The following is a 27,925-nucleotide window of genomic DNA, read 5'->3' on the forward strand; positions in this document are numbered from 1 at the left end:
CTGTAGAGTAACTCTGACTACCCATCACAACTACGACCCTCTTCAGCCAGAAGTAGCCATACTGGTCTTCGCCCTTTGCCCCCTCACAGCAGTTAGGGGTACTTTTTCAGAGGGGGGAATATTGCAGCTAGGTAAATTAATTAGATATTTTGTATGCAGTTAGAGAGGGCCAGCCCAGGAGGAGCCAACATGGAGGACAGTGAAGATACATTCACTGAAGGCCAAAATTGTAAAAGAAGAGAAACTACCACACCCATGTAAGATGAATAACAGTAATTGATATTCTAAATAGATATCAGTCACCTGGGGGTGGCAGGGTCTTCACCCAGCCTTTCCAGGAACTATCCCTGACCCCCACCCTTACTGAAAATCCTTGTATGCTTGCTACATGACTTACTCCTTGATTTGATCCTCATTTAATCAATACTACCTGGGTGACTGTACTTGTAATCTCATTGGTTGGTCATAGTTTTGTCCCACTTCATGCCCACTTTGTAAATTTCCACTGGGTCTTATAGTTTTGTTCCACTTTGTACCCGCCTCACCACATGCCTTTGCTGTATAAAACATCTTTGAAAAGTGGGGTGGGAGGGCAACCCACTTTCTGGACCCCTTCTGTCTCTCCTGGACAGAAGCTTTCTTTATCCCAATAAATATTTCCTACTCTTTAAAAAAAAAAAAAGAAATCAACCAATAACTAATGCTGGTGGGGCTGTGGGAAAAAAGAATCCTTTTCTGTTGGTGGGAGTGTAGACTGGTGCAACTACTGTGGAAATCAGTGTAGAGATTCCTCAAAAAATGAAAACTAGAGGTTCTGTTTGACCCAGCTATTTCCTGGCTTGGTATCTTCCTAAAAGAATTAAAAGCACCATACCACAGTAATATATGCACACCCATGTTTATAACAGCACAATTTTTAATAGCTGAATCCTGGAAACAGCCCAAATGCCCATCAACTGATGAATGGATAAAGAAGATGCATTTTAAAAAATATATAATGGGAGTACTCCTCTGACATAAAAAAGGATAAACTTGAGACATTGCTTGGTAAACAGATGCACCCGGAAATCATACTCTTAAGTGACATGAGTCAGACACTCCTGTTTAAATATTGCATTGTTTCTCTGGTGTGAGAAACTGAAAGGGTAAATAAGGAAGGACCAAAATATGTAATAGATATTGGGAAATAGGGAAAAAAATGTTCAAGTGGGAAGAGAGCAAAGGAAGAGGGAGGGAGAAAGGAAAGAAGGGAAAAAAGAATAGAAGGAAATAATGGGACCTAAGGTTTTTAAAATAAGGAATGGAAAATGGGTTGAAGGGAGCAGAAGGGATGAGAAACAATACAAATCAACATATATTATGTACAGGTACAAATTCCCTATGATGAGCATGGTCATTATACATATCTAAAGTGAACCAATAAAATTAATAAAAAATTTAAAAATATAAGTACTATATGATCCAGTAAACCCATTTCTATCTATATATCAAAGGATGAAATCAGCATTTTGAAGAACATCTGCACTCCACGTGAATTGCAGCATTATTCTCAATAGTCAAGAAATAAAGGCAACCTAATTGCAACAATATAGATGCAACTGGAGATCACTTAAGTGAGATAAGCCAGGCACAGAGGGACAAAATCCATATGCTGTCACTTATATACAAACCCTAAAAAAGTTGATCTCATACAAATTGAGAGTAAAATGGTGGTTACAATTGGCTGAGAAGAATACTGAGGCTGTGCAGATAGGGAAAAGTTGATCAACAGGTACTAAATTATAATTAAGTAGGAGCAATAAGTACTGATGTGTGACTGTACGTTTCCCTAAAATCATACCATACATTTCCCAAAAAAGCTAGAAGAGAGGATTTTGAATGTTTTCACCATAAGGAAATGATAATGATAAATGTTTGAGGGGACAGATGCTTCCCCTGGTTTGAACATTACATAATATATATGTGTATTGAAACATCACCATATACCACCTAAATGTGCACAATTTTTGTGTATCAGTTTAAAGAACAATTATGGGGCTATTGAAGCAATCCAGAATGGAGATAGTAGTAGCTTGAATTGCAATAGCAGCAGTGGATATATTTTAAAGGACAGGATGATTAAAATGACAACTATTGTGACATTGAATGTAGATGGAAAGTGAAAAAGAGGCAATGTATTATGCCTAGATTTTTATCAAAATACAAATCTTGGAAAGATAGAAGTAAAGGCTTTCCAGCAGAGGTGATAAGTTTAGTGTGAGACATTGATTTGGAAGTAACTCTGGAACATGCATGCCGAGATTTCAATGGGCAGTTAACTAATGGTCTGATGGCCAAGGGCAGAGAGTTACTCAGTAGCTATCATGTGCAGAAAAATATGGTGGAGCAGATTGCCTGTATAGATTCTGCAGAGGGAGAAGAGAAAATCTGAATGTCAGTAGTATGTAAGGGATGGGTGGAAACGTTGATCCAATAAAGTGAGCAGAAGTAAGTCTAAAAGTAGGAAGAAAATCAGGAACATATACAGTCATGAAAATCATGGAAAGAGTGAGGCCATTTTCCTTTTCAAACTTAAGAGTTAAGTGAAGTTGAAGCATGGAATTCAATACAGGTACATTTTCCTGGATATCAGAAAGAGTAGCTACACAAACTCAATGCATCTGATCAAATCTGCATCAACTGCCTTAGAGTACACTACTCCTACAGCTAATGCCTTGAAAATTCTGATCCACATTATTTTCCTGTTAGCTAGAGAAGGTACCAATTGAGTCTAAAGGAATGCAGCATGGATTTTAAAGACTCAGTGCCTTCAGAACACACACTAGCAGGTGGGGAAATTTGATTCTCACAGAAATAGCAGAAGAGTGTTTCACCTTAAAATAAAAAAATCTGGCCCTCTGGAATGCAGACATGGTGTATTCAAGTTCATTAGAGAGCCAGATGCTGTTGCAAACGTGCGTGTGTGCAGCCACTCACATTTGAATTCTGTTACTTTCTTGTCTACATCTGCTAGAGCAGATGAAGTAGCTCTGTTCCAATTGCAGTATTACCTTTGTGTTTTAGAAAAGCCTGAGAAGAATCTTTTTTTTTAGCAGACAGCTTAGCTTGAGAAGAGAGATTTAACAGAGGTAAAAGTGACATTAAGACCAGTATGATTCTGTGTGAACCTTAGCTGAGTGCTGTTCACTAGATCCCTTGAACATCAGGTCACTGTAATTTTCTGAGCAACCCAATCTCCATATTAGAACCATGACCATCACAGAAACAGCGCTGACACTAAAATTCATGGGCTTGAATTTAGAACAACTAATTGTTATTCCCATGGAGAGAGATTAGGGGAACACAAGAGTACTCTTCTCTATTTTCTCTAGAAAATAGATTGCTTTAAGGATTGATGAAACATTCATTTGAAATGGTTTGAAGTCCTTAGATGAGATGTGAGAATTACACTTAAAATATCCTTTCTCTTAGTCATGAGAATATCTCTATTTTCTGTTCAGATATACTTTCCTAAAGACAACATGGTACCAAAGACAAAATAAGCAATTATGCCCAGCTGACTGTCAAATACTCAGACAGCCATAAGTAGAATTATGTTAAACAGTCATTATTTTGGATTAAACCTAGAAAATGTTTTTGAACATTAATTAGGAGTAACATTTTCATTATTGTCCCCCAAAGAAACTTTTAAAATATTTTCCCTATTTATCCCTCTCCCTTTCTTTATATCATTTTAATACCACAGATATATTGTATATTTAGTTCTATATACAGAATGTGCTTACATTATTTGTATATCTATGCTATCAATTGTACATAATCTGAGATATATATAAAATCTGAGATTATATATATATATATATACATATATATATATATATTTTTTTTAAACTTGCTTTCCCAGGAACTATTTTTGTCCCCTTGAGGGCAATACTGCCATTAAGTGTGTATAATTTACACTAATTAGCAAGTTCTCAATTACACTTCATGTTGGACAGATAATTAGAATGAACTAATGAGTCTGTTCTGGTTGTAATATGTAATTTTTTAATGCATAAGACCATTTTTGTCAGGTCAGTGCTACAACAGAAACTTATTTGTCACAGTTTTGGGGGATGGAAAGTCCAAGATGATGATACTGGCAGATTCAGGGGCTGGTGTAGGCTCAGTTTTTGATTTAAAGATGACACTTTCTAACTATGTCTTCACAGAGTGAAAAGACAAACAAGCTCCCCTGACCTCTTTTATAAGGGCACTAATCTCAGTCATGAGAACTCCGCTCTCATGATCTAATCACTTCCAAAATTTTCACCTATCAATTTTTAACCCTGGGGGATAAAATTTTTAAATATGAATGTTTGGTGGAGAACAAGAGTGCAGACCATAGGAAAGACAAACTGGTTAAATTTTACTTTTAAAAATTATTGCTGTGCACAGTGGCACATGTCTGTAATCCCAGTACTGAGAGAGGCTGAGACAGGAAGATTGCTTTTGAGTCCCACTGTACAATCAATTTGGTGAGAACATGTCTCAAAATAAAAGATTGAAAAGGGTAAAGTATGTATCCCAGTGGCAGAGCATCTCTGGGTTTGATCCTCGTACTAAAACAACAAAAAAAAATTATCAATTCATCCATCTGCCCATCCACCCACTGAAGATGTATTGCAGGCATATGGATGACAGTTTGCTGGACCTCCTTCATCTCTTTTGGAAACATGCCACAGTTTTCCCCCTAATCTCCATTTTGTGCCTTTTCTTCATGATAGTCAGAATAATCTCTATCAAAAGCATCTGATCATCATTATTCTTCCTAGTGAATGACTATGAAGTCTCCCTTTTACACTATAACCCAGCTCAATCAGAGCATATGAATCTTTCCAACCTCCTTCACATCAGCTGCCATAAAAGCCCTCCTTCAGCATCATTTATTATTGCTTCATATCTACTAATCTATTCTTCAATAATACTGAGATGTTTTTATTTCCCCCAAATGAACTCTGTGGTCTCATGCCTCTGCAGTTTTCATGCCTTCTTCCATAGGAAATAATTTTCCTTCCTTCGGTGGCCTTTTGGGTCTAGTTTGTTTCTCACCTTCAAGTTTTGACCCAAGAATTTTCACAATCCCTCTCATTCAAATTGGGGTGAAAAACCAATTTCTTTATACTTTATGCTCTTTAGGCATAGTTCCATGACTGTACATAGTGTAGGACATTTACTTATCTATTTCTACTCTTATTTCTCTCAGTGCCTGTACACTTTTCAATAAACATATAATACTGTATATCCTATGTACCTATGACAATCTCTGGAACTTAAAAAAGAAAATAACGCATTTGTTAAACTCAACTGCTGATCTAGAAATGCTGGGCTCAGATGTCTCATAGCTAACAAACGAAATAAACTAATTGCAGCAAAACAATATGTTGCAGTAGATGGGGCATGGGATTCCATGATAGCATGGTAGATAAAATAATTCTGTTACTCAGGAGAAGTTAAAGAGGAATTTAAAGAACATTTCACAAAACAAGGGACATTAGAATTTGGTCACGATTAGGTAGTTTTTAGATGAAGAAGAAAGGCATTCTGAAAAAGGAGCAATATTTCTAAAAGCATATTGTCATGAAAGTGATGATGCAACAAGGAGGGACAAGGTAGACAGAAAGGAAGGAACATGAAGGTTTGGGGAGACTGGCTGCAGGCGGAGAAAACAGGAAAGGGATTTGCCCAGATTTTTAAGATTCTGCTTTGATATCCTATGGAGTCTGAGCCTCATTCTATACTTAATTATAGGCTGGCCATTGATCGTGTCCAATTAAAAGCAGTTTTATTGATTTTTTTCATACAAAGAAGAATCTAATATTAATTCCATACAAAATCTCTCATATAATGACACTGAAATGTATATTTCTTTTACATACAAATAAAGAGTGTGTTGCCTCTCTTTGAAACTTCTTAGTAGAACTACTGTGAGAGCAAGAAAAATCTTCATTCATTCATGTCACTCCCTCCTTTATACCCAGAAGTTGCTAGGGGACATTTGAGCACTCATAGCATGCTATATGATGAAGGAAAACACTTCTCTAAGTGGATTTATATTATCTGAAGAGACTGTTAAATTCCTTTTGAGTTTGTAAGTGTATTTTAACATACACTTACGGAATGATCCACTTTGTCATAGAAATTTATGATTATACAAACACTGTAATGTTAACTTATAAATCCTGTGACCCTGTTTAAATATCTCATTTCATTAGAGCTATATTTATACAGTGGATTTATATTTTCTACATGCAAATCTTTATTGATTACCAGGAACATCATTTCAAATAAATAAATTAAAACAAAATATCATAGCACTGCTGTCAGCTCTGAAGCAAAACTATATATATTCACATCTCATCTCTATCATTTACTATAAGCAGGTTATTTTTTCTTTAAGCCTCAGTTTCATCATGTTTAAAATAGGCATAATAATGAGGATTAAATTAATAGATGAAAAGTGCTTAAAAGAGTGTTTTCTCTCAGTTCAGGTGTTAGATTGGATATACATCCAGTGAGTACCTGTGCAGTTCTCTGCTCTGGAGGCTGTAGTGTCTCCCTGAGGGATGGGAGACCAACAGCAAGCCATAAAACAGTTGTGAGGTAAAAGTGAACCTGTGAGACTTCTTTCAGACTTTCACAATTTCAAGGAGAGAAATGAGGAAGATCATGTGCTGGGGCTATCAGACAAGACCAGAGCGAGGCTTTCAGAAAATATATTTGGAGGCTGTTTCCTGGGTATGCAGTTGGCAAATGTCCACAGCTTTTTGTGTGAAGACCCAAAGTCCTTTGTGTGTAACACTCTCTTGAGGAAGGCATCTTCATACAGATTTCAGGCTTCTTCCAAGATACAAGGGAGTCCACAGGAACCAGAAAATGGTCCTCCTCCAAGGAAGTGAGAGGAAGGGAGGGATGGGGGAGCCAGGGTTTTTTTTTTTTTTTTTTTTTTTTTTCGATTGCTGGCTTTGAGAATTGATTGTGAAAATATCTGCAGGAAAAGATTCAAGTTTGAAAATGCTAAGAAGTTTTTTTTGGGGGGGGGCAGGTCATACTATTGAATTCAGGAACTTAATTCTTTCAAAATGTGCTAGCTTAGACTTATTAATTCATGTCTATCCTACTTAGAATGTTTCAATTATCACCCAGTGTTCTTAGGATAAAGGCAAACATCTTTAACTGGCCTACAGGGCCCTAAACAGTGGCCATTAGAACCTGCTCCAGGTTTTTATCCCTCTGTCACTGAATTGTAATCACGTTATCAACCTTGCTTATCTAACTTTCCCTGGGGAACTTTCTGGTTTATTATTACTTTTACTTTTTTTTAGCTGGATTGTCCTTCTATAAACCATAACTAAGATCACATAGGCACAAGCGTATGCATCAACATGTATTTGTGTGTGTTTATGTGTGCATGAAGGTGTTGTCCTCCTCTGTGTATCAGGGTCTGTGTTTGTGTGTCCATGTGTTGGTTTCTGAAAAGATAAGGTCTGAGAGTGGAAAAGCACAGGAGACAGAACTCAGGGGAAAAAGCAGTGTCACAGGTGGTTGTTGAGCAAGAAGATGCCTATGTTACCTTAATACCTCACAGTGCCTTACCTGTGCCTTACCTGTCTTGCAGAGTAACCACCTCACAAGAGAACAGTGATGGTGGGTAAGGCAGGTGTAGGCTGCTTGGGGTTGGCATTTTTTTTCTTAAATTCTTTTATTGGTACATTTTAGGTATACAACACATTTACATTTCTCATTGGGAACTTGTACCGTTACATGATGTATCTTGGTTCTTATTTTTTCTACATTCTCTGTGCTCCCTTCACCCCCTCCACCCTTCCCTATTTACAAAGACTTTCTGTTTTTTCCTTTTCTCATAATTTTTCCTTTCCCTTCTTTCCTTTCCCCCTCCCCTCCCACTTCCTACCCTTTTGGACCTTTTCTTCCTTTACTTTTTTTTTTTTTTTTTTTTTAACAAAGGATACCTTACCTTTCCTTTCCTACCCCATTTACTTGGCCAACTCACTCAACTTTCATGGGAAAGTTTAAAGGTCACTTCTTCAAAACACTAGTAAGAATGGCAATTTTATTTATATTTGATCACTGTCTTTCTCTTCAACTAAACTGCAAGTTTTTTGAGAACAAGGGCTATTTGTCTAGTCAGTATTCTATTCCCAGTGCTTGGCACATAGCCTAGTATGGACTAAGCACTCAAATATTTGTTGAATAAGTGAACAGGTTTTACTTTTAGAAATAAAGATTTACACTTAGCATAGAAGTCTATACAGTAACATAAAAATTCATGAGAATGTTATCCACTTTACTTCACATAGCTATTGTTGCAGATTTTAGCAACCAATTGCTCTTTTGCTGAATAAAAGTGTCTTTAAAAATTAAAGAAGTTTTAATTATCTGTACCTGAGAGGTGTTGCCTACAAGTTTTCTAATTGGCCAGTTAAGTTATAAATCTTCTTCCCCTGCATTGTGCATATATAATGCACTGCTATGTGATATTGTGTAAATGATGATAGTGTAAGCATCACCATCCTTTTAAGAATAATGTTTGTTAGAATTAAATTTCATAAATCAGACTTTAAATGTACAGATAATATATTAGTAATAATTATTAATTATAAATATTTCTTTTTAAATTAAAATTAAGTTACTTAAAAATTTATCATGAATCCATGTCAAATTTATATTCAAATGTGTGTTGGTATATATAATACTTTTATCACAATTATATTCTGTATAGAGTATTACTCTAACTCCTCCAAACTGTTGTATTTTATAGTAGTGAGTGAAGACTTGTGGATAATAAAATACTTGTGTCTTTCAGTGATTTTATTTGAATGCGTTGAATTTTCAATGAAATTTTTCTTTAATTGAATGAAATAGAATTTCTGAAATCCATTATTTCTTACAGAATTCTCTGTACTTAAGAATGACAATTGCTATAGGAATGTCAGTAATCCAGCCTGTCCTGACAACTAGAGACTTAATGGTCAGCAAAGTAAAATACTGGTCCCAGTCTTTTATCTTCAGAACAGCTGAGTTGACTAAAATCAATTAATTCAAATAAAGCCTGAAAGATTTTTAAACTGTTTTTTTTTCTATCATTTTGCCAATCCAAAAGTTTGGAAACTTACTTGAAAATGTAAAGAAAGAAAAGCTTCAAAATAATCTCAAGTCGACAGGTGTATCCTATAAGCTCCGAAATGCAAGGCTTATCATATATAAGTATATGATCAAGTATAAATAAAATAAAAAATATATATCTTATTTTTTGGTATATCTATTTCTGTTTAGAAAAGAGCATTTCTGATTTATTCCTGATGAAAACAGCTCATTTAAAAAAATATTTCCCCCTGAAATTGCAATCAGAGAAAGAATGAAGTTGAACTATCTTAAAATAATGTCCTAACAAGCAATCTTGAGATTTTTAAGTAACCAAGGCTGCTTTTCTGAAAAGAAGTGAAGTTCTTTGAAATTTTCCTATGTCTCTAACTATGTATTTTCAGAACTAAATTACTGTGTTTAGTTGTAAAACAAAATAATTAAAGGCATTTCTACATATTTCATTAATATCAATTTTCCCCTCTGTTGCTGTGAAAAGAAGAAACTCTCTTCTTGATTTTCTGATAGTCTGCTCAAATCAATTCAAACTCCATTGGTAGTTTTATAAAGACATTTTTCTGTTCAACAAATAGTCAACATCTATACCAGTACTGTAACCTTAGCTGAGAATTCGAGATTCCATAATGAAACATATTTTAAAAAATTATTGCCCTTGTACTAAACATGTACATTCTTTTCTTGTTATATTCCTTAACAAGTATAATACCCTAACTATTTAGTATTTACACTGTATTAGATATTATGAGTTAAACTACACAGAGGATTCTATAGGTTATATACAAATACTATGCCATTATATGTAAAGGACTTGAGTATCCGCAAATTTTGGCATCCATGTGGGGGTCTTGGAAAAAATCCCATATGGATATGAAGGGGCAACTGTACACATAAAGCACTTCTTTCATGCTAAATATTGTGCTGTGTGCTTAGGGTACAATGGTTCTCAAAAACAAACACAGCCCTTGCTTTCGTGATACACACAGTAAGGGAAAGAGAGATATATTTTTAAAACCAACCAATAAACATTATCACATGAACCAATTGGTATAAAAAAAAAAGGAGAAAGCTGAGTTCTGGTCTCAACTAATATGTTTTATTTATAATCTTGCATATATTATGCAAACCCTGTAAATCTCAGGTACCCCCAGTTGGAAAATTTAGAATAATAATACATTGGAGTTACTATGAAGATCACATCACACCCCTTTTGCACACTCCCACACAGCTAGGTAATTATACCAATGATAGTATTTTTCCAGTGTAGCCCAGCATTATTCACAACTCCTCTCCCCACAGCCTGGAGTATAGACATGTTCTGGGCACTGGAGGATATGGACACAAAAGCTGCTGCCACACTAGAAATACTTGGACATAGGTGTTGATCAAGCTTTATTTACCCTCAGCCTTATCCTAGGCAAATTAGGCTTTCCAAGGGGCAAATTCCAGAATTCAGAATTCATGAGGCATATCTCACCTCATTACCATGCCCTGTAGTTTGTTAGATTAGTTTGATTTTTGTTCTGTTTAACAAAAATAATGAAATCAAATTAAAAGTAAAAGACACTATCCATTTCCTTTGATGAAGGCAACAGCAGGGCATTTTTTTGTGGCTAGGAAAACCATTAAAAGTCCATTTTCAAGTAAAATGAGATCATATAAACTATAGGAAAATGGTGCTGGGAGTCCATAAACTGTACTGTGTCCCCAGGAACATCATTCCCTCCCAGGCAGCGTTTCAGTGTGAGTTGCAAAGGCTGCAAGGAGACAGATTGTAAATTTTGTGATGGGGCACTCCTGGTGCGCAAGGATGATTCTGCCTACTTTTTGTTCCCAGGAAATTAAGGAAAAAGAAAGATTTGTAAATCCTAAACAAAAGAATCCTTCAATTAGGGCCAGGGATTTAGCTCAGTGGTTCCGTCGCTTGCCTTGCAAGCGCAAGGACCCGAGTTCAATCCCTGGTACAAAAAAAAAAAAAAAAAAAAAATTTAGATCACTAGGAAATAAACAATGGGATTTTTTTTCAAGAGTAACATTTCAATATAACGAGGAATTCTGTGTGGGATCAAGTGTCTCACTTCACAGTCTCCTACTCAGCACCAAGAGCCCCTCACTTAGCCCCAGTGCATGGAGAATCTGGGTGCTCAGCACATAGAAACCATCTCTATTCCTAAATGCATATGATGACTTCTAGCTGCTAGCAATTGGCTTTCCTTTCTCCTCACTAGAAAGATTCCCATTTGCTAAGAAAGATGTGCTGCTAGATTATGCTGAAAAGAAGTTTTAATTTTTCTGGTTTTGCTTTCAACAAACATCTCAAGAACTACCTGGGTTTATCCTTGGGCTTTCAATAGTTCCCACCTGGAGGGTCCTGGACATTGGAATACTAGACATAATAATGTTCCCAGCCATATGGAAGTCAGTTACACATGATCAGTGGTCACATGAGTTCATTAAAATGCTACTTCTCTTCATTTTTGGCAATAGAATTTTATCAATTTAGTATGTGTACGAGTACCGCATTTTCTTTATCCATTCACCCATCAATGGACATGTTACTGAGTCTTTATCTTGGCTATTGTGTATAGTGCTGCAAATAAACACAGGAATACTGGTATCTCAATTCATTCTTAGTATTGACTACCTATTGATTACTGGAAATTATAGTGGATTCTGTATGTCTTAAATTTAAACAATAAGGAAAGGAAGTATTGCTTATAAAACATAATTTAATAAGAGAGGACAGAGTTCTGTAAAAGAAAATAGTGAAAGAGGTCCCTGATACTGAAATCTTGGAAACTACTGGTCTACATGCCACTTAAATATTGTCTCATCCTGTTAACAAATTATTTATTGAATTCTTGTCATTGGAAGTTGTCAGGGAGGATACAGCAATCAAACATGGTACCTGCCTTGTCTGCGGGACTAATCCAAAAATTACCCGAACTACTACAAATGCAAATTGCTTAATTGCTCTGAATAGCCTTGCACAAAAACACTGGAAAATGGAAATGTCCATAAAGACTCTGTTCACCCCATAAACCTCTTACAGTCTCTTTACTGGTGCATTCCAATGCCAAAGATTATATTCCAAAGATTTTCACAAATTTATGAAGCTAAATAAAAACTGCTCTTCAAAAACTTATGAGTATTTGTGGACTTTTAATAGATTTTCTATAGTCCATGCAGGGCAACAGAAAGAGCCAGGGGTTGGGGATCAGACAGAGCTCTACTTCCATTATAATACCATGTGACCTCTGAAAGGCTACATAGCCTTGCCATGCTAATTTTCATCACTGTGAAAAGAGGATAACAGATGAATACTTCACAGTGCTTTTGTAAGAATAAAACAAAACAGTATAAAGTCCTGTGCTTTACAGGTTACAAGTGAGGACTTTAAAGCATAAAGTCCAACTTCAAATCCAGGCACTTTCATGTGTACTTGTGTTAAAATCATTCATTTTTCCTGGCTCCAATTTCCTCACTCATGTAAAGAAGAATGAGGAAATTGTGAACTGTAAAGATTAAATAAATAACATAGATATAAAATTTAGCATAACTCAGAGATAAGAAATCAAAGAAGGTTAGTTAACACTTGATTATTAGTGTTAATTGTTAAAGTGCCTAGAAGGTAGCAGATAGTGAATAAATGTAGTTATCTTCATTTCTCCTAGTTTAGGGTGAATTCCAGGCAGGTGTTTTAAAAAGACTGTCTTATTACTCAGAGGCATAGCTATTGCTAGGATGAGATCTTCCCTGTGGATTGAGGATATTTACTGTCCCCATTTCTGGGAGTGTTAGCTGGCTAGCAGCTAACAGAGTTGCCCTCGACCAAAGAGACACTTTACTGAAGGTCACAAATCCTTCCTGGGCATAACCTACATCCAGTGACCTCTGTAAAAGGGATATATTATGGATTAGTCAGCTTTTTATTGCTGGGGAAAAGTACATGACATACACAATTTAAAGGAGGAAGGATTAGTTTTGCTCATGGTTTCAGAGGTTTCAGTCTCTGGTTGGCTGGCTCCAGGGCAGATCATGTCAGTAGAGAGCTGATTAACCTAAGGAGCCAGAAAGCAGACAGAGAGAGACCAGGCAAAGGGGGGGGAGAGAGAGAGAGAGAGAGAGAGAGAGAGAGAGAGAGAGAGAGAAACAAGAATACAGCCTTGTAAATCATACATCACACTCACAGACAGCAACCTCCTCTGACCAGTCCCCAGTTCCTAAAAGCATATTCAGCTATGTCATATCTGCAGATATTTCATATCATCTATGTCATATCCTTATTTTCTTTGAGTGAGGAAACTTATCTTTGACCACATATAAAAATATGTAATGGAATATATGTATATAGATTTAAAATTTATTTTTTAATATGTTTTATTTCAACACTGAAAAGGTATAACAAAGAAAGGTGGATTGAAGTTTGGAAACAGGGTACCACTGATGAGTATAGTGCCCCCATAATCTACCAAAAGCCACACCTATGAACATGAGACTTTGTGGGGATAGATTTGATCCATGCATCAACAAAGTGTAAATGCACCTGACTTGAGAAGGGGAAACTCAGAAGGTCTTGGGAGCTTGGCTGAGATCTTTGTTCTGACAGCATCACATTCTAATTTCTACTTCCACACAATCCTGTTCCTTTCTTATAGATGCTATTCACAACATAACTGATTCTGCAAGCAAACTTCTGCACACAAGTATTAGTATTTTAGAATTTATTCTCTAAAAGCCAACCTACAACTCTCCAATTTATTTTTATTTTTATTTTTGTATTAAATTCTTTTATTGGTACATTGTAGGTATACAACACAATTACATTTCTCATTGGGAATTGTACCTTTATATAATGCATCTTGGTTCTTATTTTTTCCCCATTCCTAGCCTTCCCTTCACTCCCTCCACCCTTCCCTATTTACAAAGATTTTATTTCCATTTTTTCCATTTCTCATCATTTTCCCTTTAACTTCTTTCCTTTCCCCTGCCCCTCCCACTACCCCTACCCCTTTGGACCTTTTCTTCCTATTTTGCATTATCAATTATTCATTCTAATCATTGGTACATTTTAGGTATACAATATAATGACATTCATCATTGGAAATTTGCACCTTTACATAGTCTCTCTTGGTTCTTATTTTTCACCCTTGCCCAGGCCTCCTTTCAACCCCTCCAGTCCTCCCTATTTACAAAGATTTTGTTCCTATTTTTCCATTTTCTCATATTAATTCCATTCCCTTCTATCCTTTCCTCTAGCCCTCCCACTTCCTTCCCCTTTGCCCTTTTTCTTCCTATTTCACATTACCTATTATACATTTAGTCCTTATTTACACTTTCAGTTTCTCACACCAGAGAAACTATTTGGTATTTACTCATGTGTGTCCTATTTATTTCACTTAAGAGTATCGCCTCAATGTGCATCCACTTAGCTATAAAAGTCTCTAATTTCTCATTTTTTATGGCTGAGTAGTACTCCATTTTATAAAAAAACCACATTTTCTTTATCCAGTCTCCAGTTGATGGGCATTTGGGCTGTTTCCAAGTTTTAGCTATTACAAACTGTGCTGCTATGAACATGGGTGCACATATATCACTGTGGTATGATTCTTTTAATTCTTTGGGGAAGATCCCCAGCAGTGGAATAGTGGGGTCAAATGGGACTTCCAGTCCTAGTTCTTTGAGGTATCTCCATACTGATTTCCACAGTGCTTGCACCAGTCTACACTCCCACCAGCAGTGGAGCAGGGTTCCTCTTTCCCCACAGCCCTGCCAGCATTTATTGGTTGATTTCATGATAGCAGCCATTCTTTCTAGAGTGAAGTGGAATCTCAGTGTTGTTTTCATTTGCATCTCTTGAATGACCAGTGATGTTGAACATTTTTTCATGTATTTATTTGCTATTTCTACTTCTTTGTCTGGGAAATGTCTGTTCATTTCAGATGCCCATTTTTGGATTGGGTCTTTAAATTTGGGAGGTCTGATCTTTTTAAGTTCTTTATAGATTCGAGATAGTAGACCTTTGTCTGAGGAAGAGCAGGTGAAGATATTTTCCCACATTGTGGGTTGTCTCTTCACACTGCTGCTGGTTTCTCTTGCTGTGCAGAAGCCTTTTAATAAGAAGAGATCCCATTTGTTGATTGTTTGTGCTAGTTCACGGGCAACTGAGGTTTTGCTCATAAAATCTTTTCCTACACTGATGTCTTCAAGGGTTCTACCTAACCTCTGTTCCAGCTGGTTCAGAGTTTCTATTTTAATATTTATATCTTTAATCCATTTTGATTTTAGTTTAGTTCATGGTGAGAGATACATGTCTAGTTTTAATCTATGGCAAGTTGAAGCCCAATTACTCCAGCACCATTTATTAAAGAGGCTATCTTTCCTCCAGTGAGGGTGTTTGGCTCCTTTATCGAAGATGAGATGGCTGAGTGTGTCTGGCGTTGTTTCAGCATCTTCTAATCTGTTCCACTGGGCCTCAATTCTGTTACTTTGCCAGTACCATGCTGTTTTTATCACAGTAGCTTTGTAGTATAGTTGCAGGTTGGGGATTGTGATACCCCCTGCCATGTCTCTGTTACCTAGAATTGCTTTTGCTATTCTGGGTCTCTTCTTGTTCCAAATGAATTTTTGGATTTTTTTCTCAAGGTCCATGAAGTATGCTACTGGAATCTCAATTGGAATTGCATTAAATCTATATAGCAGTTTTGGAAGTATGGCCATTTTCACTATATTAATCCTTCCTACCCAGGAGCAGGGGATGTCTGTCCATTTTCTGATATCATCTTCAATCTCTCTTTTCAGAGGGCCATAGTTTTCAGAGAAGAGGTCTTTGATTTCTTTCATTAGGATGATTCCTAGGTATTTCAGTATTTTGGATGCTATTGTGAAAGGAATTATTTGCCCTATTTCTCTCTCAGTGAGTCTGTCATTTGTGTAGAGGAAAGCTATTGATTTTTGTGTGTTGACCTTGTAACCAGCTACTTGACTGAATTTGGTTATTAAGTCTAGAAGACTTTTGGTGGAGTTCTTGGGGTCTTTTATATAGAGTATCATGTCATCTGCAAATAATGACAATTTGACTTCTTCATTTCCTATCTTTATTCCTTTTATTTCTTTCTCTTGTCTAATTGCTGTGGCTAATGTTTCCACAAATACATTGAACAGGAATGGTGATAGTGGACATCCTTGTCTTGTTCCTGATTTGAGTGGGAAGGATTTCAGATTTGGACCATTTAGCATGATATTGGCTGTTGGTTTTTCATAGATGGCTTTTATCAGGTTGAGGTAGAGACCATCTATTCCAATTTTTTGTAGGGTTTTTATCATAAATGCATGTTGGATTTTGTCAAATGCTTTTTCTGCATCTTCTGAGATGCAGATGTGGTTTTGTCCTTGGCTATGTTAATATAGTGTATTACATTTATTGATTTGTGTATGTTGAACCATCCCTGCATCCCTGGGATGAATCCCACTTGATCAGGGTGTATGATCTTCTTGATGATCTTCTGCATTCTGTTTGCCATTATCTTATTAAGGATTTTTGCATCTATGTTCATTAGTGAGATTGGCCTATAGTTCTCTTTTTCAGTTGGGTCTTTCTCTGCTTTGGGGATCAAGGTGATGCTTGCTTCCAGGAATGAATTTGGGAGGATTGCTTCCCTTTCAATTTCATTGAAGAGTTTAAACAGCAGTGGCAGTAGTTCCTCTCTAAATGTCTTGTAGAATTCAGCAGTGAACCATCAGGGCCTGGGCTTTTCTTAGTCGATAAGTTTTTAATTATATTTTCAATTTCATTGGTTGATATTGGGTTGTTCAGAATTTTTAGAACTTCTTCGTTCAACTTTGGTAATTCATATGTATCTAGGAATCTGTCCATTTCTTCTATGTTGTCAATCTTATTGGCGTATAGGTTCTGGAAGTAGGTATTGATGATCATCTGGATTTCTGCTGGGTCTGCTGTCATTTCACCCTTTCCATTCCTAATTGCATGGATTTGGGTCTTTTCTTTCCTTTTTCTGACAAGGTTGGCTAAAGGTTTGTCAATTTTGTTGATTCTTTCTAAGAACCAACTCTTGGCTTCATTCATTTTTTGTATCATTCTTAGTCTCCATTGCATTGATTTCTCCTCTGATCTTTATAATTTCCTCCCTTGTATGAGCTTTGGGGTTGTCCTGCTCTTCTTTTTCTAGAAGCTTGAGGTTCAGCATCAGGTTTTTTAATTGGGCTCATTCTGTTTTCCTAATATGCATATTCACTGCTATGAATTTCTCTCGTAAGACTGCTTTCATTGGGTCCCATAGGTTCCAATATGTTGTATTGTCATTGTCATTTAATTGAAGGAACTGTCTGATTTCTTCTTTAATTTCCTCTGTGACCCATTGGTTATTCAGAAGTATGTTGTTCAATTTCCACGTGTTTATGAAATTTTTTGAGTTTCTTTTGCTATGGATCTCCAATTTCATCACACTATGGTCTGATAATATACAGGGGATAACTTCAATTCCTTTGCACTTACTTAAACATGTTCTATGTGTGAGTATGGGGTCTATTTTGGAGAATGACCCATGTGCAGCTGAGAAGAATGTGTACTCTGGTTTTGTGGGGTGAAAGACTCTGTAAACATCTGTTAAGTTCATTTGTTCAAGAGTTCGATTGAGTTCTTGTATTTCATTGCTTATTTTTAGTGTAGTTGATCTATCTATTTGTGACAGTGGGGTGTTGAGGTCCCCCACTACAATTGTATTAGTGCATATATGACTTTTCATGTCCGTTAGTATTTGTTTTATATAGTTGGGCTCACTAGGTTTGGTGCATAGATATTTATGATTGTCATCTCTTCCTCTTGGATTCTTCCCTTTACAAGATTGTAGTGTCCTTCTTCATCTCTCTTCATCAGTGTTGGTTTGAAATCTACTTGATCTGCAGAGAGGATAGCTACTCCTGCTTTTTTTCAGGTTCCTGTCACATGGAGTATTGGTTTCCACCCTTTAACTTTCAGTCTATGAGTTTCCTTTTGAATTAAGTGTGTTTCTTGTATGCAGCATATTGTTGGATTTTGCTTCTTGACCCATTCTGCCAGTCTATTTCTTTTGACTGGTGAATTGAGACCATTAATGTTGATGGTTATAACTGAAACGTATTGACTTGTCATTGCCATGACTTTTTCTTTTTGTTGGGTTTTCCCCCTTTACATTTAATTTCTTGTCATGTCAGATGGGTTCATTCTGCTTTACTTCCTGGGGTTGTGATCCTCAATGTCTGTTCCTAGGCTATTGTGTAAAATTCTCTGGAGTGCTGGTTTGGTATTCACAAAGTTCCTAAGGTGCTCTTTGTCATGAAAGTATATTATTTCTCCATCAATTCTGAAAGATAGTTTTGCAGAGTACATCAATCTGGGTTGGAGGCTGTTTTCTTTTAGGGCTTGGAATATGTCACTCCAAGCTCTTCTTGCCTTGATGGTTTGTGTTGAGAAGTCTGCTGTGATTCTGATGGGCTTTCCTTTGTATGTGATTTGTTTCTTTTCTCTCACTGCTTGGAGAACTTTGATCTTCTGTTGTGTTTCTGGAATCTTAACAATTATATGCCTATGTGTAGATTATTTTTGATCAAGGCTATTTGGAGTCCTATATGCCTCACTTATCTATATGTCAAGCTCTTTTCCCCTGCTTGGGAAGTTTTCTGCCATTATTTCTGTGAAGAGATTTTTTATGTCATCTGCACTCTCTCCTGTTTCTTCATTGAGCCCAAACAGTCTTATATTATTCTTCTTTGCATCATCTAGCAGCTGCTGGATTGTTTTCTCATGTTCCCTTATAATTTTGAAGGAATTTTTCTTTTCCTGGTCACTAATTGCAATCTTATCTTCTATATCTGAAATTCTGTCCTCTCATTGGCTCATTGTGCTGTGTAGACTTTCAGTGGAGTTTTTCATGTCCTGGAAATCTATTTGCATCTGTTTTATGGATTCCATTTGTTTCCTATGTTGGGATTCCATCATGTTCCTGAGCTCCTTTCTAGATTTATTAATCATGTCTTGCACCAGGGGCACAATTTCTCCTGTTATGTGAGAAATTATTTCTGCTTTCATTTTTTCCAGATCCCTTTTTGTTGCCAGTTCAGTCGGTCCAGGTTGTTGAGTATCAGAGTGTTCCATCTCATTTCCCTTTGGGGTTGCTGCAGGTGATCTGGAAGTCTGGTTTTGAGACTTATTTAGGTGTTTTCTCATTTTGACTGGGGTAGGGAGCTGTTAGCGCCTGCACGGATTACCTCCTGTGAGCTGGGTGAGGTGGGACAGGGGCCATGAGCAGTGGTAGGGATGGTCAACTAAAAGCCCTTTCCTGTGGGCTGGCAGCAGTGGGAGGGATGGTGGCCGGGAAGCCCCTTCCTTTGGGCCAGGAGCAGTGGGACGATGGCTTAGAAGCCCCTACCTCTGGGCTGAGAGCAGCGGGACTCAGTACCTTCTTCTGGTGGTCTGGTGTCCTCTGCATCTTTGTAGTGTGGAACCAGGTGGCTGCCTGTCTGCAGTGGGGTGATTCAGTGTCTTCCGCGTGGCTCAGGACCTCGGTAGCATGTGCACAGACCTTACTGTGTACAGTGGGCTGATTCGGCGTATTCTGTGCGACTGGGGACCTCGGTAGGGCGTGGGCAGACCTGCCTGTCTGCAGAGGGCTGATTTGGAGTCTTCTGCGCAACTCAGGACCTCAGTAGGGCGTGCACAGACCTGCCTGTCTGCAGCGGGCTGATTCGGCGTGTTCTGTGCAACCCAACGCTCCAATTTAGATGACAGGAGATACTGTGATCATTAAGTCTTTTCCTTAACCATCACAGGAATTAAGAGTGGCATCTGATAACTGTAATGAAGTAGAGAAATTAAAACCATGTTTCTACTTCCAAAGTGTAATTGGGGAAATCAGCTAATTTAAGGGTGTGAGGGGGAAAGAGTCACCTGAAAAAAAAAAAAAAAATTTACGCTCAGTGCAGTGGAGTGCACAGATTCAGGTGGCACCCTCCACTTTGTTTGGCAGAGCAGAAAGGCTTCCCAAACTAGACCATTATTAGCAGTGACTACAGTCTTGCCTGACTTCTGCCAAGATTTCCTTCTGCATACCATCAAGCTATGAATAATATATGAAAGCCTCAGAAAACATAAACTGACCTCAAAAGAAAATATTTGCCATGGTCACTCCAGTCCAAACTGCCCAGAGGAGGTTTTTGTGCAAAGTACTCTGCCATGTGTCGCTGGTGCATCCTTTCAACTGTTACTGTGAGTATTCAATCCAAATCAGATGTTCAATGAAAATAAAAAGCCAGATTCTGAGACATCACATTCCTTAGAGAAAATACTAACAGGCAGAAATGAACACAAGCTGAATTTAATTTGATCATAATATTCCAGGTGCTCATATGGTAGCGTGTCTGTAGGTCTATGTAATCATGAACAATTACCAGGAGTGATTTTTTTCCCTTTCACCTTTAATCAGTGACAGTTGCAGGTGCAAAGGATAGAATAATACATCATCTATGCTTCAAGAAAATAGTATTCATTATTTTGTTAATTCTATAATTTTCTCTTGACAGTGGTCTTATGGAGTAATAGTCTCCTAATAGTATCAATAGAAAGGAAAATTTTAAGTCAATTGGTCAGGGTTAGAGAGTATTTTTCATTGTATTACTTGTTAGTTATATCTTAGAATCTCACATTACCTCACACTTTTAAAAGCGTCAATATGAGAAATTCTTAGGAACTTAATAACACATAATAAATATTACCAAACCATACATGTAACACATATGTGTCTCCTTTGGTAGTATGTCTCCAATTTCCTATATATTTCATCCTTGACACAATGAGAAAAGCAACAGAGAATCATATTTGAAAATATCCTTAAAAGATTTATAAATACTGACTATATTCTCTCCAAAAACTGTTTCCTAAGTTCAGTTCCATAGAAAAATGCTTCAGGAAATATTAAAAGGTATTCTTAAGACAAAGGTGTCCTTGGTTAAGTAAGCTTAGCTCCTTTGATGTTAACAATACATACAATATACATAATAGCATATTAAGCCTATTGTCATCTTAAGGACATTCAATGTGTTGAATTAAGAATGTTTTTCATATTTTCAAGCTGATAATTCCCAAATTTATTTGATTGAAGAATGCCCCTATAATTACCTCCTCTACCTATGCACATGTGCACTATTAAACACACAAACACACAAACCACTAATGAGTATCTTGTGGACTTCATGTTCTACAGAACACCACCCTGAAAGTACTGCAGTACAGCATCCCTTTCAAGTGCTTCACTCTGCCATATGTTTAGGGTCTGTGAATACTCAGTGTCTTGCATCTGACTTTCCATTTTTGGACTGCTCCTACTACTAGAAGATTCTTTATGAACACTCAATAGTCATAGTTAGGTTCATCCAGAACAAATTTATTTCTTTGTTCCTTTTCAACATAATATTCCTTTGAATATTTAGAAATAGTGCCTCTTCCAACAATGTGTATTTTCCCTTCTTTATCTTAAAAATCTCTATTTCTCCCATTTCCTTTTCTTAGCTACTTTAGTTTAAAACCTTCCTATTGTCTTGTTTTTGCTTTTGTCTTTTGAGACAGAGTCTCATCATACAGTTCAGGCTAGCTTTGAACTCACTATGTAGACTGTGCTGGCCTCAAACTCTTAGCAATCCTCCTGCCTCAACCTCTGAATGCTGGGATTACAGGTGTGGACCACACCTCTTATTGTTTTTGCCAGTCTCTTCTGAACATTTCACTTTATATATCCTAAAACAAACGTTAACCTGAAAAATAATACAGTTTTCTAACTTGGGTGTAGAGTATATAAGAATATCTTCACCTTCATTTGGGTTCTCTTATTATGGCCAAAAATTATTTTTGACTATTTCTGTATTAAAGGTTCTCTATCAATGCTTTGTTTCCAGTCTTTTCATTAGTTATCTTTCTCTTGGAATTCTTTAGCAGTTTCTTTACAAGGGAGCAGGCAGGTATTAGGACTAGAGCCTAGAGTGGAGGAAAACAGCTCCATCTCCACCTTGCACACTGTTCTTCCTCTGGCTCAGTGAATCTTTGCCTTGCTTCTAGAAAATATGAAGCATCCAATCATTGAGATCCCACTGGAACTGTAAAGAAAGCACTCAAGAGTAGTCTGAGGTTAGATAGTGGCTGAAAACTAAAGAGTAGGAGTAGATGAGGAATAAGAAAATATGTAATCTCTTGCAGATGGATTCAGCTGGTGGTAGCTATGGTATAGTCAGGGAACAACAGATATCCAAGTAAGTCTCCACTTGTTACTTTACAGCAGTGGTCCCCAAACTTTTTTTCTCCAGGGCCAGTTTTAAGAAGACAATCTAGGGAATGAGGTGAGCAGCATTCCTTCACAATCCCATTGGCTGGGGTGGGGAAGGAATGATTTTGGCATGATTCAATGGTATACACCTAGATTCCTCTATGCCAGTTCACAGTAGGGTTCACACTCCTAGGAGAATCTAATGCTATAGCTGATCTAACAGAGGTGGATCCCAGGTGGTAAAGCAAGTGATGTGAGTTAAATACAGATGAGGTTTCTTTCCATGCTTGCCTGCTGATCACCTCCTGATGTATGGCTTGATTCCTAAAAGGCCACTGATGGCTACTGGTCTGTGGCCTGGGGATTAGAGATTCTTGTTTGTTTGTTTTTTTTGGGTACTGGGGATCAAACTTGGGTCCTTGTGCTTGCACAGCAGTTGATGAAACCACTGAGCTAAATCCCCACCCCAGGGATTCCTGCTTTAAAGTGAAGATGTCAATGGTTACAAGCAATTATGTAACCTTTTTTTCAAACTTTGGAATTACATATGCATATGAATATTTGGATTTGAAAATTATCCAACTAGCTGGTTGAGTCGGCAATTATCAAATACAGAAGCATGATTTGCAAAGTAACATAAAGACAATAATGTTGCCCTTCCTCAGGGCTGGTGTTCACTATGGTCCTAATGAAGTCATTAATTTACTAGCTATTGATTCTAAAAGTCATTGAACATAGGATATGCTTTATGAAGAGAAGCACTATTAACAACTGCGTTTAATGTACTTTAGGGAAGCATTTGAAAACGTGATCATAAAAGAACTCCTGGTACACTTTTTCCTTAATTAAATTTTTTCATGTCAATCAATAATGCCATGAAAATGACCTCAAAAAAGTTAACTAAGTTCTTTTCATAGAAGACTATACCCAGTCCTGAGTTATTTTAGGGGAGATGTGCACAAATTTGTATTTAAAAGTTGCTATAGGATCAATTCTGACTAGAATAAAAGGAAAGACACTGGTCACAGAGAGAAACAGAGGAGCTTTTGAGGAGCCCATGGAGACCTGTCAAAAATTCAGAAGAGTATCTATTTTGAGTATGTGCAAGTATGTCTCAATGTTGTGTGAGTGTAGGGTGTGTGTGTGTGTGTGTGTGTGTGTGTGTGTTTGGAACTTCATTTCCAAAGTTCTATACAGGCACATCTATAATTGCAACAACTTCATGCTTTTCTGTACATGCTGCTCTCTTGGTCCTTCTTTCAGCATTACGTCTGTGAGAAAATCCGGAGCTGATGTAACTAGGGAATGAGGAGAGCAGAACTCCTCACAATCAGCATTATATCAGCTCATTTTTCTACAATTGAATTTCAGACCTCATGGCACAGTGTCTCTAAAAGTAGATGATAGCATACTGTGAAATGATACAGTTAAATAATGTAATGAAATAGTAAAATTACCATAAGGACAATAGATGTACGTTAGTTTTATCAATTAACAAAAAGTTGTAAAAAATAACTCTAAGCCATGTATTTTTCTATCCTAAACCAGAAGAAAATAAATGAATACCCAATATAGACTTCATGTCTCCTGACTAAAATTTTTTGAAGATCTGGGTTTAAAATTTAAAAGGTAAGGACTCCTCACATGTGCTTCACCAGCAGGACTGCCCAAGGGCACCATCACCAGTAGGACAGCCCCCATGGGCCAGCAGCAGCAGGTCACCCACGAAATCCAGACAACAGCAGAGAGCAGAAAGACTATTTTTCTGAGTTCTGGAGGATGGCAGAGTGATGAGCAGCAGAGAGAGGGTCTCTCTGGGGCTTCTTGTTGAAAATTGAAGCCCACTAGGAGAGCAAAGAGAATCATCATAATAAAGACTCGGCAGACTACAGAGGTTGGTGAGTGGTTGGGATCAGTACCTCCTACCAGAACGTGGACTTGCTGTGGGGGAGGGGCAGCTCAGACCTGCAGCAGAACCATGCAGAGTTCAAACCCACAGGATGTCAGGGAGCTCAATTTTGGCCTCGCAGCCAGAAACCAGCCTGAATCTCAGTGGACTATGGCTAGCTCACTGAGATTAAACAACTCCTGCACACTGCTGCCCACATTGTCTACCAGGGACAACAGAGACATGCACTGAAAGGGACATTATTTTTTTTCTTTCTTTTCTTTTCTTTTCTTCTCCTTTCTTCTCCTTCATTTCTCTCTTGTCTTGTTTCTGTTTTTCACCTGTTTTATTTTTTCTTAATTCTTATTTCTATAAGAGCATAAATACAGTCTAGTTTTTCTGTTGCTGTTAGTTATGTTCTTCTTTCAGTTCCTTGCTTCTCTCTTTTCCTCCTGTCTTCACCAGTTTCCCAAAGTTTACATGAGCTTCCTGTGTCATCTAGCCCTACTTCCAACCTTTCCTTCTTCTTCTATTTCTCTATCCTCCTCCCCAACTCCCTCAAAGTCTTCTTCCCAGAAGGTAAATTTGCTATACTGAAGGGCTTATTTACTGCAAAAATATTTATAGTTGGTCTTGATTTTGATATATAACCACAAGTCTAGTTCATGGAGTTAAAGGTGGCAGATCAATAGTTACCACAATTTGTCCTTTTCTAAGCTGTGTTTGATGCAATTGTTGATGCTGACTGTATTACTTTGGCCAAGGTGATGTGATTGTTCTAGTCAGTTGTCCTTCTTGGTATACCAAAACCAAGATTGCCTAAGGGTCATTACAGATTCAAAACCCAAAAACCAGCAATACCTGGAAGACACCTCTGAGGAGAAGTCATTTCCTAAGGGTTCTAAATATTACCATTAAAGATACTCACAATAAACAATAAGCATGTATCCACCCAGAAATTAAACGAAAAACATCAACAACAAAAAAATAAAAATGAGAAGACACCTAAAAAAGATGCAAACCAATACTTCCAGATCAAAAAAGCAAATCCAAGGGGCAATGAGGTGGAACAATCCAAGTCAACCATCTGGACTACCTGAACTGGTAATGAGGTAAGTAACAAAACAGATGAAAGAGGCTCTGGAAAAAAAAAAAGAAATCAGAAAAAATTTCCTAAATAATTACAGAGATGGTGACCAGAATGAAAAATATGCATAGTGACTCTAGAACAGATACAGATAAAAGAAAAAAGGAGAGAGGAGGTGAACTTTCAGGGCCAAAGTACCACTGCCCCCAGGGCAGAGGTGAACAGTGCTGGTGACAAAAGCACACATTCCCAACTCCAGTGAAATGAGGAGACATGAAAACAAGTCTCAAAACCAGACATCCAGATTGCCTAAAGCAACCCCAAAGGGAATCGAGATGGAACAATCTGATACTCAACCACCTGGACTCCCTGAACTGGCAACAAAAGAGGATCTGGAAAAAATGAAATCAGAAATAATTTCTCAGATAACAGCAGAGGTTGTTCTCATAGTGCAAGACATGATTAATAAATCTAGAGAGGACACAGATAGAAAAACAGAGGAGCTAAGGAACATGATGGAATCCCAGCATAGGAAACAAATCTAATCCATAAAACAGATGCAAACAGATTTCCAGGAGATTAAAAACTTCATTGAAAGTTTACACAGCAAAATGAGTCAATGTGAGGACAGAATTTCAGATATAGAAGATGATTGCAATTAGTGACCAGGAAAAGAAAAATTTCTTTAAAGTAGTAAGGGACCGTGAAACATCAATCCAGCAGCTGGTAGATGATGCAAAAAAGAATAATATAAGATTGATCAGAGTCAATGAAGAAACAGGAGAGAGTGCAGATGACATAAACTGTTCACAGAAGTGATGGCAGAAAACTTCCCAAGCAGGGGAAAAGAATTTGACATACAGATAAGTGAGGCATATAGGACTCCAACTAGCCTTGATCAAAAAAAAAAAAACAAAAACAGTGCACAGAGGCATATATTTATTAAGATTCCAGGAACCCAACAGAAGAACAAAATTCTACAAGCAGTTAGAGAAAAGAAACAAACCACATACAAAGAAAAGCCCATCGGAATCACAGCAGACTCCTCAAAACAAACCTTCAATGCAAAAAGAGCTTGGAGTGATATATTTCAAGCCCTAAAGGAAAACAGCCTCCAACCCAGATTGATGTACCTTACAAAACTGTCTTGCAAAATTGATGGAGAAATAAGATATTTTCATGACAAAGAGCACCTGAGGAACTTCATGAATACCAATCTAGCACTCTGAAAAAATTTGGCAATATCCTAGGAAAAGACAGTGAGGATCAGAACCCCAGGAAGCCCAGCAGAATGAATTGATCAGGCATGACAAGAAATTAAAAGCAAAGGGGGAGAATCCAACAAAAAGAAAAAGTCATGACAATGATAAGTCAATACAAATCAGTTATAACCATTAATGTTAATGGCCCTAATTCACCAATCAAAAGAAATAGACTGGCAGAATGGGTCAAGAAGCAAGATCCAACAATATGCTGCATACAAGAAACACACTTAATTCAAAAAGAAGCTCATAGACTGAAAGTTAATGGGTGGAAAACAATACTCTATGTGACAGGAACCCGAAAAAAAGCAGGAGTAGCTATCCTCTTTGCAGATCAAGTGGATTTCAAACCAACACTGATTAAGAGAGACAAAGAAAGACACTATATCCTTGTAAAGGGAACAGTCCAAGAGGAAGACATGACAATCATAAACATATATGCAGCAAGGAATAGTGAGCCCAACTATACAAAACAAATACTAACAGACATGAAAAATCAAATAAGTACTAATACAATAGTAGTGGGGGAACTCAGTACCCCACTGTCACAAATAGATAGATCAACTAGACCAAAAAAAGCAATGAAATACTAGAACTCAATCAAACTCTTGAACAAATGAACTTAAAAGATGTTTACAATGTGTTCCACCCCACAAAATCAGAATACACATTCTTTTCAGCTGCACATGGGTCTTTTTCCAAAATAAACCACATACTCGCTTATTAAACATGTTTAAGTAAGTGCAAAGGAATTGAAGTTATCCCCTATATATTATCAGACCATCGTGGAATGAAATTGGACATCAATAGGAAAAGAATCCAAAAGAATTTCATAAACACGTGGAAACTGAAGAACACACTTCTGAATAACCAATGGGTCACAGAAGAAATTAAAGAAGAAATCAGACAGCTCCTACAATTAATTGACAATGACAATACAACATATTGGAATCTATGGGACACAATGAAAGCAGTCTTATGAAGGTAAATCATACCAGTGAACACTCATAGTAAGAAAACAGGGGAAGCCCAATTCAACAACCTGATACTGAACTTCAAGCTTCTAGAAAGAGAAGAGCAGGACAAACCCTAAGTTCATACAAGGGAGGAAATTTTAGAGGTCAGAGCAGAAATCAATGCAATGGAGACTAAGAGAACAATACAAAAAAATCAATGAAGCCAAGACTTGGTTCTTTGGAACAATAAACAAAATTGA

The 27,925-nt window shown here is 37.2% G+C and overlaps 1 protein-coding gene and 1 long non-coding RNA gene across 3 annotated transcripts in view; one reads left to right on the plus strand and one right to left on the minus strand.

Moving 5' to 3' along the window:
* The window catches only part of LOC110350098 (uncharacterized), a 147,176-nt gene that overhangs the window by 99,068 nt on the left and 20,183 nt on the right, over positions 1-27,925 (plus strand). The gene's annotated exons all lie outside the window — the stretch shown is intronic.
* Positions 1-27,925, minus strand: part of Plcxd3 (phosphatidylinositol specific phospholipase C X domain containing 3) — a 203,054-nt gene that overhangs the window by 17,157 nt on the left and 157,972 nt on the right. The window lies entirely within an intron of this gene.

Source organism: Heterocephalus glaber, unplaced genomic scaffold, assembly GCF_053883595.1.
Source record: "Heterocephalus glaber isolate CG9 unplaced genomic scaffold, H.glaber_assembly_v1.0 deba00001538, whole genome shotgun sequence".
NCBI lineage: Eukaryota > Metazoa > Chordata > Mammalia > Rodentia > Bathyergidae > Heterocephalus > Heterocephalus glaber.